Raw genomic sequence first — 13,334 nt, forward strand, 5'->3', positions numbered from 1 at the left:
AGCTCAGCTGTGGTCCATGTGGAGCTTGAGTTATCAGTCGGGTGAGCGCCTGCTATTCAGGTTACAGCCCTGCGGGGCTGCTCTAACTCGCAAACCCTATTTCACACATTCACATGACTTTGGCATTAGTGAAAGTTCAGCACTTCCACAATCGGAATCGGCTTCTGTCCCTCTTTTGTTCTGCCCTACACCCAACTTCTATTATTCTTATTCCCTTTTCCTGATTCTTGCACACAGATAAATCTCTTCTGGAGTTGCCTACTTAGGAAAATAGAGCAAAACAAGGAAAACAAATGAAGCCAGGAAAAACACATTGAATTTCAGAAGCACCTGTCATGCCAAGTATTTGCTAATTCAATTCTAGGGGGAAAAAAGATACACAGTAGACTAGAATAGGCATTTCTCTAGAATTTAGGTTTATGGATAAGTAGGATTTATGTATGTTGGCTCTAGAACTCATAATAGTGCCCACACAGAAAGACGTTATGGAGATGACGCTTTGATATATTTTGTGCACAAAGTCCAGCAAAAACAAACTGACATAAAGTACTGGAACAGTACTGAAATATTTACTTCCCAAATGAGGACTGAACCCTACATTCCGAAAGAGGAAAATCACACGTTCTCCCTACCCAGTTCCTGGGAGGGCTGTGTTTGCCTATTTCCTCCAAAGCCACGTGATATGAAATATGATCTGAAACATGTTTTCTATTAACCATATATCATGACTCAATGTATTTTTTTAAGTTTGTTTTAAAGAAATAATAACTTCCATGCCCATGAATCTACAGTCATAATTTGCAAGCTGCATATTCATGAGCCATGTGGTTATGGTACCTGCCTACTGGGCGTTCAAGAAACATAAATCCATGCCACCATTTAAAAACCCTTGAGTGTTTTCACTTCGTATCCATAACTTACCAAAAAAAATGACTTAAAACATATTTAACAATTTTTCTCAAAACATTCCTGATCATCCTCTGCTTTTTTTAGTTTTGCTGAAATATAAAGAACTAAAAGATTGAAACTGCTCTCTGTTCTTAACACCCTACATGTTTACACATGTCCAAGAGGAAAGTTCTGAGATGCTGCCCTACAAATATAAACATGCATAGACTTGAATGCGGGCCAGTATAAAAGCAATCCTCTAATCTCCCATGGAAACGTTACAAAAATGATAGTGTATGTGAATATGTATATATACAAAGAAAAGCAGGAGATCTCACTCCGTCTGAAAGACAGACTCAGTCCTCACTAGATACGAAATTAATGAAGCGTGAGCTGCTTTATAATGGAGTTTTCCAAAGCAGAGTCCCAGGCCACACAGGAATCCTCGATGGCTTACAAAATGATCTCTTCAGATTCCTAAATTTACCCTTTCTCATCTTCCAATGTTAGCATGACATTAGGAGGGACTTGACTCAAAACTTAAAAGTGCATTTGCCATCAAAAGGGTGTTTTTCAGGAAAAAATAAAATGTTGGCATCATTATTATTACTTGCCACGATCTCCGATCTATTTTTGCCCTCTAAATGTGCTTCTGGGAAATCCCTCACTGGGCAGGATTTTTTCTTTTATTTTTCTTTTAACTTACATCCAATCTGCTAATCCTGGTTCCAGGGTACAAACTGAATTCCATATATACTTGGCTCCAAATAGGTTCCTAGAATTCTCTTTAGAGAGTTCCTCTTCATCAAGACTGATAACCTAAGTTCCATTTCCCAGAAGAGGACATTAAGGCTCAGAGAAGCTAAAGAATCTGCCCAAGGCACAGAGACTGTAGAAAGCAGGGCTGACAATACACGTTTCTCACTCTACAGCTCCTTCTACTCTACCACCATAGAGCAGTCAGCTACCAAACTCAAGAAATCAGCAGACTTGGGTAGACAGAGCCCTCTGGGCCCCTTACTAATAGAACACTGGGAGATAAAACTATAAAGGCTCTTCCTGACCACGTACTAAGTTCATATTTCATAGATTCCGAATCCTCATATCTGACAACTGTAGAAACTAGGGCTCTGAGAGGTTAGGTAAAGCCCCAGATTACCTAGTTTTAGCAAGGGACGAATGCAGATTCAAATTGTGTCTGTGAGACTCCAAAAACTATGCGATACAAACCCAGGCTTTTAAGAGAGTGAAAAGGTAAAGCAGAGAGGCAAAGCAGGAGTTATGCCTTTCCCTGCCTCTTATACAGAGATTCTCCCCGTTGAGTTGTTCCTTCTCTTTCTCTCCTTCCCCAGGGGCCTGAGGAGCTGTGCTGGTGAAAGTAGACGAGAAAGGGAATGGAGGGGCAGACAGAAATAGTAATGACTGTTATGGAAACAAATAATTGCTTGGCTGGAAGAAGAGAGATCTCTTACAGTAAACAACAAAGATGAAAACTGTCGGAGGCTCTAAAAATGATTGAATCGAAACTATGGCAGATACAGCATGGCAAGAATATCAGGCTGTATAGATTTAAGATGTAAATGCTTCTGAGACAGTTTTATATGTCATCCCGGTTTGGCTATCCTCTCTATTCAATGAAACACTAATCTAGATGTTACTGGGCAGGTAGTTTGTAGAGGTGATTAAAATCCATAATCAGGTGGATCTAAGTAAGGGAGATAGGCTATTCTAGATAACCTGTATGGGCCTGATTCCATCAGTTGAAAGGCCTTAAGAACAGAGCTGACGCTCAGCTCACGCTGGAGAGTTCCCACTGCTTTCCTGACCTCGGGCCCTGCAATTTCTGACTTGCTTGGCCTGGCCCCACAATGGCCAAAGTCAGTTCTTTGCAATAAATCTCTTCACATGTATCACCTATTGGTTCTCTTTCTCTGGATAACTCCTGACTGACACAGCCTCTGTGAATGTGAATGTGAATGGCTGATGCAAGCCCCAAGAGGAATAGAGCTGCATATTCTGGTTCAGCGACCACGGATCTAGTAACAGTTTGCGGGGGTGAGGGAGGTGTTCTAAGGGGCATTTCCCAGGGGTAAGGGGGGCAGGATGGAGGTAGGCATTCAGCTCCCAAGCTGGTTGCAGCCCTCTTGAGCTTCTTAACATCAGCTCTCAAACAAAGGCTGTGTTCCTGTGCTCGCCCCCATTTTCCAGTCTACATTTAAGTCCCTGGAGAAGACCAAGGAGATCTCCTATGCCAAAGCCAAGAAAATTGCACTGGACACATTTAATGTCTCTGAAGAAATGATCCCCAGACGGCCATGGGCGGATGCAGATTATTAAGCAGGGAAACCTGGTGTAGCTGATCCAGAGACGGGCCAACCAGAAGAACATGCTGTTGAGAAAGGGGTCAAGAAGCAGTTTTAAAACCCTTACCTCAGTGAAATACTGGTATGACCTAGATCCTAGTACTTAAGCCATTCACAATACATTATGCTGAAATGAGACCAGGTAGGTGATTCCACATCAGGTCCTCACTAAGTCAGTGAGTGATACCCTCCCTGAATTGGCTCTTAACGAATTCAGCTCTGAAGCCCTGTGAGATAGTAACTGGTGGCTCCTAGCTGAAGGCCAGAGTTACAGATGACATCACAGTCACACCTTAAGTCAGGCAGTTTATGACTGTCCCCAGTAAGGTCTCCATTTACCCTTCTGGAAAGTATGGGGCACCTGAATTATGTCTGTATCTCAAGATGTCACCTAATCACATTCCTTGCACTATCTGTGACTGAAATATAGGGCAAAGTGGGGAAAATCAGGAAAAAACTGACTTAAAATACTGGGCAGGTTTAATCACTTTTACAATGCTGTTATTTTTAAGGTAGCAGCTACCATAGCTAACTTCCAGCCATAGAGCAAGTGCCAACATTACTTCAGAAGCTTTACGTGGTATCTAGGAATACTGCTGTTGTATATAGTCAGATGGGACCAGGACCACCTCCGCATCTAGATCTCAGGGAAAGCCATTTAACCTAAGTATTTTCCTCTGTAAAAGGAGACCGTGGGCCAGATGACAGTGGACAATTAAAACCCAATATCCCTAGTCATATCTACTTGCTCTCATTCAAAGCATAACTTCATTCAATCCCAGAATCAAAATCTGGGATATGTGACATAAAGGGAGAAAGCAGGGGAAATGTAGCCTAAACTACTAACCCCCATCATTTAAAAAAGTATTTATTATTACTATTGCCAACATTTATTGAGCGCTTACTATGTGCCAGGGACTATTCTTAGCACTTTACATGGATTACAGCCACCACTTACTAGTTGTGTGACCATGCACAAGTTAACTTCTTTGTGTCAGTTTCCTCATCTTAAAATGAAGATAATAGTTCCTCGGTTCATAAGCTTGTTATAAAGATTAAATAAGATAATGTGTGTAAAGTGCTTAGAAGAGTGCTAGCATATGGCTCACACCTCCCGACAGTGTACAAGAGTTGTCTGACAGATCTTGAGGTTGACAGGCCCCAAATCATTCTTCACTGTGGCAGGACCGTAGCCTTCTTGTCTAAACTGCTAGGAAAGGATATATGAGTCCTGTGTTCAAGGGCTGGAGCAGCACTGGCTCCAAACAGCAGCTCTGAATATCTTCCAGCATCCTGTATCACCCAGAAAATGTAATCTGTGATAAAGGCTCTCTGTGATAAAGATGGAAGGGCTACAGATCAAGTGGGTAGTGACTACTGTGGTCTTTTGCAAAGACGGCAGATGGATGAGCCTCTGACCTCCAGATACACCCTCGCAGCTGTATCATTCACTACCCAAACAGGACAAAGCAGAAGCAGACCAGTGATGACTCCCTGGCTCAGAGGCATTAAGAGCCCAAATTTGCAAAAAAGACCCCCGGCCGTCAGGGGATAGGGTGTCAAGACCAAGGGCAAAAGCAGATCTTAGGATACATATTCTACCCTGGACAAAGACATAAGACAGGCTGACGGAGCTCCTTCCTCCCCTGCAGAAATCTGCTTCCAAGCCAGGGAGTTAGGTGATGGAGGCTTGGAGTGTCAGAACTGGGTGACCTCAGATAAACTCCTTCTGTGCCCAGGAAGACGTCAGGCCATCCTGTGGTCCCTTCCAGAGATGGGGAATTTGGGCCACCTTTGGGGATTGTTTACCAAGGGCCTCACTGTCTGTAGTTTATGAGAGAATCAAGGCACAGCCACGAGCTTTCAAGTCAGCCTCACCAGAATCTCCCAGAGGCAGATTTCCTACCTATCCCCACTCCATCCATGACATGAAAAAAATATTCTGCAACCTCCCTTAACAAAATATTTGCTTTTTTAACCAAACAGCAGCCTGAAGGCTGCCCCGCCATGTTAACCAAAGGCACTAGAGATGTAACATTTAAGACAATTGCCCAACCCAAGGGAAGGGCAGTGTCATCAAATTACCAGATTAGCTTTAGTCAGTAAAACCTTAAAGGACGTCATAAGATTCTACACAAATACCAACCTTCCTCCCTCAGTGCAATCGAGTTTATTTAACCTCAATTTGTTGAATGAAAGCAAAGCCTTCATAGGCTAGGGCCCATGTCTGCATACAGACATGACACAGTAAGTCCAGCTGAGCCAGGAAAAGTCTACGTCTGCCTGAACCCTCCAGGACAGGATGTCTTGATCAGGAAGAATACACCCAGGCAAACCTCATGAGGCCAAGGGGCCACTCACTGGCAACATTCACCAGCCTTAACCCAGGAGTCAGGTTAAACCTCATTAAGTCTTTCGAAAAATCTTTCTGGACCAAGATTACTAGCTGAACCTGGACTCTTTCCAGTTCTCTAATCGCCACAGTGACATTTAGGAAGAGCTCTCACCACAAAAGGGCCAGAAACTTGTTCCGAGGAAATATGGTAGTCGACTGACCTTAGCTCATGAGAGGCTCAAGTCCCTTATAATTAGGGCTCTTATGGACAAGCCACAAAACCAACAGATAAGCAGCCTCTGGAACAAAAATGCACACTACACAACCACTTGGAATATCCCACAGGACACAGTGAGTCATTCCACAAGAGGCATTTAAAAAAAAAAAGAAAAAAGAGGAATTAATCTTGAAACATTTACTTATTGAATTTGCCTTTAAGAGAGAACTTAGTTAGGGAAAGACCTCCCTGGAAAATTCAAAATAATATCTCCAGACCTATCACATAGGGGTGACAATTCTGTGTTTGCGACCCTGACCCATGCTGCTCCTCAGTCGACCTCGCAGGGGGAGCTGCCTTAATTGCACCTGGAATAGGAGGATTCTCATTTTCTCCAATTTTTAGGATCCAACAATGGTACTTATCACACTAAACTGTAATTCCTCATCTCTTAACCATCTCTCCTACAAAATAGAAAGCTCTGTGAGGGCCGGCAATCCACTCCATTTCCCTCTGGATCCTCCACACCTAGCACAGTTCCCGGCATCCTGCAGGCACTAAAAACTGGGTGTTGGATGAATGAACAAGGAGATACATAAACCGTCATACCAGGTATAATAATGTCATGTTTTTCTAAATGTGGGGGAACTGCCAAACAAGGAAAAGGAGAAAATTAAAAAAGAAAAAAATCATTTCCAGATTTTTTTTTTTTAATGCAATGCAGTAGAGAATACAGAAAAATTTTTAAAGTTCCCTACTGCACAAGCAAACTTGAATGTCTGAGTTAGTCACAGGGCATTTTTTGAACACTACGATCCTCAATTACACATCACTTGGATTCACGAAAAAGAATGACTGGACACGTGCCGTGGTACAGACTATGCATGTCCCTTCCTAGAGCACAGCTAAGACACATCTGGGGCTATTTAACAACTGATTGGAAATTTCGCCTTCTGATTTCCAGTTAAATACTGGGCACAGGAAAACAAATAGCACTTGTTTTTCACTGAGCCTTGTCAGTCATCCAAACTGCAGTGCAGACCAGAGAACTGCCTGTGGTTTAATGGCAGAGGCCCAAAATATTTGGACCTCCCCCCCACACCCTAAGTTTAAGTAAAAGGAATAAACCAGATTTTGGCAACCCTCACTTCTTCACTCATCCCCCCCGCCTTTCTCAGAAACACAAAATCAGGTTTTAAATATTAAGCATGTTCCTGGTATTAATTTACATTTTTCATTAGGATTAAATTTTGATTTGTTTTTAATCCAAAGCCAATAGCATAGAGTTTAGTTTCTCATTTATTTCAACTGCCCTGCCCTGATATTTACTTGGATTTGCTGAAGAGGCAATGTTCAGATTTTACCATTTTCTGTTTCTAATTAAATTGCGATATAATACCTAACAGTTGTATTATCAAAAAAAAATCAGAGTTTGAAAGCTGGGAGAAACTTTAAAGATCATCTGGTACCACTTCCTCACTTTAGAGATGAGGAAACTGAGGCCCTAGTAGTTAAGTGATTTTGTCCAGTGATGTATAACTACTCAGTGGCAGAGCCAAGACTAGTTAGTACTCAGGCCTCCTGATATGCAGGCCAGAATGTTAACTAGAAACAAAAACCTAAGTTACCTCTGAGAAGAAATGCCGGATAAAACCCGGTCCACCTAATTAAATTTGAATTTCAGATAAACAATAAATTTTTCAGTAAAGTATGCCCCAAATATTGCATGAACATGATGAAAAAATTATTATTTATAGGAAATTCAAATTTACCTGAGCATCGTTTAGCTTTGTTAAATATGGAAACTCTATCTTGGAGACCAATATCCTCTTCCATGCCACATTTCCAACCAAACATACACATTTACATACATTTCTTTTCTGATTTTAGCAAGAGATGGCTAGAAAAAATAAGCCACAGCACAGTAATCTCAATAGTGAATGAGGTTGGAGGAAGTTGCTGTTTATTTCTTGAGACTGTCCTAATCTTAGACACTGTTTTTCCTTACGAGCAATTAAAGTAACTAAGTCTGATGCTAAAAGACTGGCCAAGGCCTCTGGATTAGACATTTTATGTTATAAGAAGTCAGGCATTAGGGTCTCATCTTAAGAATTTCTCCTTCTTTCAGGACTCCCACTCTGTAGACCTTGTAGGCGAGAGTGTTCACATTTGGAACACAAAGAAAGGCAGGTTTATAAAAAATCAGATAGGTACATGGGATAAAGTAAAAAGATTTTATAATTTAGTTTATTAAATTTAATACCATCCCTTTTAAAAAGTGTGCCGCAGCAAGTTCTTTCCTAATAGCTTTATTGAGATATAATTTGCCCTTACTATAATTATATAAATTACATAATTATAATTCAACCTTATAATTCACTTTATTGAGATATCATAATATTCACCCTTTTAAACTGTACAACTGTGTGTTTGGTATATTAACAATTGTGGTAATATTCACAATGGTGCTAACAGTCACCACTATCTAATTCCAGAACATTTTATTTCACCCCGAAAAGAAACTCCCCATTCTCCCCTCCTATCAGGCCTTGGGAACTGCTGATCTACTTTCCATCTCTATAAATTTGACTGTTTGGGACATTACATATAAATGGAATCATACAATATGTGGCCTTTTGTGTCTGGCTTCTTTTATTTATAATGTTTTCAAGTTTAATACATGGCGTACATATCACCACTTCACTCTTTTAATGGCAAAATAATGTTCCATTGTATGGATATACCACCTTTCAGTTGATGGACATTTTGGGTTGTTTGCACTTTTTGATTATTATGAATAGTGCTGCTAAGAACATCTGTGGACAAGTTTTTCTGTGGACATATGTTTTGCCCAACTGTTTTCCAAAGCACCATTTTATATTGCCACCAGTGGGTTCCAACTTCCCTACATCCTTAACAACACTTGTGATTATCTGCCTTTTTTATTATAGTGATCCTAGTAGGTACGCAGTGACAGCTTATTGTGATTTTAAATTTGCTTTTTCCTAATGACTAATGACATTGAGCATCTTTTCATGTGTTTATTGGCCATTTGCACTTTCTCTTTGGAGAAATGTCTATTCAAATTGTAGCGTATTTTGAAAGACAATCTAATATTGTAGCTCTTTCCAATCTTTTTTGGCAAACTCAGGTTGAAAGTTCAGACATCTATTGCCCAGTCGAGCTACCCTACCTTTTATTTAATGTGGAAATAACTGCATAAATAAAAATAAACTTAGATGATTCTTCTAGGAGAGTTTTACTTATAGTTTCAACATGACAGACTGAGAGGATACAATTATATTTATTTCTGATTGCACTAAAGGACAATTCTAACCTACCCAGTATTCTCTGGGCCATCTAGACACCTTGCAAAAGAAAAACTACAAAGCTGTGACAACTCTATCGTGTGTGTGTGTGTGTGTGTGTGTGTGTGTGTGACTTATACTAACGGATCCACTACTTGAGACTCAGCCTGAAACAATCACTCTTTATCCTAGTCCCATTTCCTAGGTAACTAGAACAACCAGATAAAGGAACTACACTTGCCTCGCAGAGGAAACTCAACACCACTTTCTCCCTGCCTGACACGTTCCCTTTTTGCTTGCACTGTGGAATCATGAGGACTGCAATTTAACAGAAAAAAAAAAATACTTTTATTAGACAGTATTAAAGTACGATAAGTCCTCATTTAATGTCTTCGATAGGTTCTTGGAAAACAATGTACAACAAAACCAACTCTTAAGCAAAACAACACATAACGAAACCAATTTTACCGTAGGCTAATTTACATAAACAAGAGTTAAGTTCCCATGGCATCTTTCTGGTCACATAAACATCAAACTTCTAAATAAAGACCCCAAAACACTTCCAATATTAAACACTGAAATAAATGCAAGCTATAGATACATTTAAGAAAGATTAATAAAAACAAGTAAAAAAAATTCTTTTCCAATTCACTTGTTCCAGATCAGGGTCATGGGTGGCCAGAGCCTATCCTGGCAGCTCAGGGTGCAAGCGGGGAACCCACCCTGGACAGGATGCCCTTCCATTGCAGGGCCATTCACACCCACATTCACTTACACTGAGACAACTGAGACATGTCAATTCACCTCACGTGCACATATTTGGGATGGGGGAGGAAACTGGAATACCTGGAGAAAACCCACACAGACAGCGGCCTTGGATGGGAATCTTTTATTCCCCTTATCCATAGTTATAACAAAACAATGTTAAATGAAACAACGTTGTTTGAGGACCTGCTGTATAATGCTTTTAGTCACCCTCATGGGTGGCTGAGACATTTTGAGTAACATAAAGCCCTGCTAACTAATTATAAAAGGTTTCTTTTTTTAATTTGGGCAGTTATAATAATGCAGACATGTTGACTTAAATTAAAAGATCATCCTGATGGATGAGTATATACCATTACTTGAGCTTTTCTCACCAGCCTACTTAAACAAACAAATAAACAAACAAACCTTAAAGTTATTATAATTCTACCTAGAAAGTAAAGATAGTTTTAAGTCAGTAATGCAAATCCTTCAGCAGGCTATCAGGGAAGAAGTAAGGACATAGGTGTCTTAAATTAAGAGTTAAGAGACCTACCCTCTCTCTTCAGCTCCTCTAAGCTCTCTAACCTTGGAGAATACAGTGATAGAAACAGCTAAGCCACAGTTTCCAAAGATTTCATGGGCCTTCTGAAGTGTTTAGATGAAATACTTTATGCAAAATAATTTAGTTATCTTATCTACAAGCTTAAACTCTTAACTACTATAAGTAGATCAATAGAACAAACTACTGGGTTTCTATCCAGCAGCTGTTCTCTCTGCTGCAATGGCTGTCATTTCAGGCTAAGAGAGCCTTGCTTTCTTCACTTCAGTACATACACTCTGTTAGGGAAAGCTGCCTAGCTTGTGACAGAACTTGCATCACTTGCTAACTCCTGATATGAGAACCTGAATGAACAACAGATGTTCTACCATCTCTTCCTGGCTATGAAGAAAAGTACAGAGAAGAGAAAACCACCTTCCCTAAATTCAGCCTGCTGGACAATAAGGCAGAGTTCAGGTGTCCCAGAATTTAAATCCTTGACTTCTCCCAATGCTGCCTCCCATGTTGGTAATTTTAGGTGCATCCTCTGATCTGCAATCTAATTACATGGGATTAACTCCAAATAGGGTTGATGTTAAATTGTTTACTAAAACTGTCTCCTTTTTTTTCATTGTTAGTACGTCTTAAACTGAAGAGGCAATTCTTATCAGATATGAAACAAAATTAAAGCAAATAAGTAACTAGAAGTAAGATACTTTCCCTTAAAACCCAAAGGAATGGCAGCTTGATGAAGGAATCCAGAAAGTGACCAGTACAACTATGATCCATGTGACCCCCACTTTTCATCTGGACCTACAGCCCACAGAAATAGGAACTCCTTTCAATCTGGGGCCAACCAAGCTAAATGTTTCATAATTAGAAATGTAAATTCAACATCCTTCCCAAGTGTTCTTTACTATGACTAATTATAAATACCAACAAAAATGCAGGTAATGTCCATAAAGTTACTGGTGCCAGTCCCTGTACTAAACATTTTACAAGTAATCTCATTTAATCAAGATAACGATCCCATGATGTACAGACTATTATTATTCCCACATTGTAATCGAGGCGAGTCAGGCTTAGAGAAATGAAATAATCTGCCTTGGGTTACTGCTTGTATTCAAACCAGGGTACGCAAAGCCTTCACTCATAACCTCTCCATAACCTGTCCAATGTGATAGCCACTAGTCTCATGTAGCTACTGAGCACCTGAAATATGGCTAGTATGTTTAAGAAACTATATTTTTTTATTGTAGTTAATATGAATTTAAATAGCTACACATAGCTGGTGTCTACAGTAACGAACAGCACAGCTCTGTACTATAAGGACTAAATGTGCATATGACCTTATGATCACGACCATTAGTCTCACTATCACAAATAATTTTAATAAAAGGAAATTAACAATGATTATGAGTATGAAGGGAGCCAATTTACCGTAAGAGTTTGTAGAGTAAATCCTATGTGTATTGAGTCCCAGCTCTGCCAGTACTTAGTTGTTTGATTTGGGTCACTAATTAACCTCTCTGACTGAGTCTTAGTTCCTCATCTGTAAATGTATCTTTAAAATGGGGTAAATACCCACCTCATCATTAGGTTACTGTGAGAGAACTTAGTGTAATATCTAGAATATACTAAGTGCTAAATAAATATGTTAGTAATAGTAATAACAGCAACTCTGACTTTTGGCCTTTTTTAATTTAGGAGAAATAAGAGTTTCAAGTAAAAAAAAAGCTATAATTTATTAGTAACTCCTACCTTATAAATGTACTTTCGAATTAAAATTTTTTATTTTGAAATCAATTCACATTTACAAAAATGCAAATATATTACAAAGAAGCTTTGTATACCCTTTAACTAGATTCCCCAGTTTCAACATTTTGCCACAGTTGCTTTATTATTCTATCTATACATTGTATGATTTTTTTCTGAACTCTTTGGCCCTTTATCCCTTAATACTTAAGTGTATTATGTCTCCTAAGAAGGATATTCTCTTATATAACAGTACAATTATTAAATTCAAGAAAGATAACATCGATACACTACTTTAATCTACAGGCCAATTCTAATTTCGCCTTTTATCCCCATCATGTTCTTTTTAGCAATGGCCCCGCTCCCTACCCAAGAGGATCCAGTTCAGGATCACATGCGTCTTTTGAGTCTCCTGTAATCTGGAATTGCTCTCCTCAGCTTCTCTTTGTCTTCATGACTAACATTTTTGAAGAGCACAGGCCAGTTATTTTATAGAATGTCACTCAATTTGGTTTTCTCCAATGTTTCCTCATGATTAGATTCAGGCTATGTGCATTTTTTTGGCTAAAATACTACATAAGTGACGCTGTGCTTATTCTCAGGTTATCACATCTAAAAGATCACAATGGCCATCTGCACCGTATTGATGTTAATTTTGATTCTTGGTTAAGGTACTACTGGGCATCTCTACTACATATAGTTACTGATTTTTTCTTTTGTCATTAATAAGTAATTTGAGACTATGCAAATATATTGTTCTTCAAACTCCCTCCACCTCCACTAGCTTTAGCACCTATTGATGACTCTTGCATAATCAACTTACTATGACAGTTGCAAAATGATAATTTTCTAACTCCATCATTACTTCTACGTTATTTGATTGGCATTCTACTATAAAGATGAGCTTCTCCTTCTACCCTTTTTACTCATTTATTTTTCTACTTACTAACTGTATTAACTACGGATTCTTACTTTATTTAACAGGTACTACTGAATTTTTATAAGTATTCTTCAAATACAAGTGACAAGAGGCTACAGATGTAGATTAAGAGAATTTAATTAGGAAAATTTTATTCGTTATGCAAGAGAAAAACTATTAACTGAGGTCTCTTCTTGTTTCGAATGCTTGTGGACGAGAGGTTTAAAAGCCTAACGCTCTGCAGTTTAGGCCGTTAGCATGTAG

General features: G+C 39.3%; 1 protein-coding gene across 2 annotated transcripts in view; it reads right to left on the reverse strand.

Annotated features, from left to right (window-relative positions):
• TGFBR3 (transforming growth factor beta receptor 3) overlaps nt 1-13,334 on the reverse strand; it is a 182,920-nt gene that overhangs the window by 59,799 nt on the left and 109,787 nt on the right. The window lies entirely within an intron of this gene.

The sequence above is a fragment of the Pteropus vampyrus genome, unplaced genomic scaffold, assembly GCF_000151845.1.
Source record: "Pteropus vampyrus isolate Shadow unplaced genomic scaffold, Pvam_2.0 Scaffold22, whole genome shotgun sequence".
Lineage (NCBI taxonomy): Eukaryota > Metazoa > Chordata > Mammalia > Chiroptera > Pteropodidae > Pteropus > Pteropus vampyrus.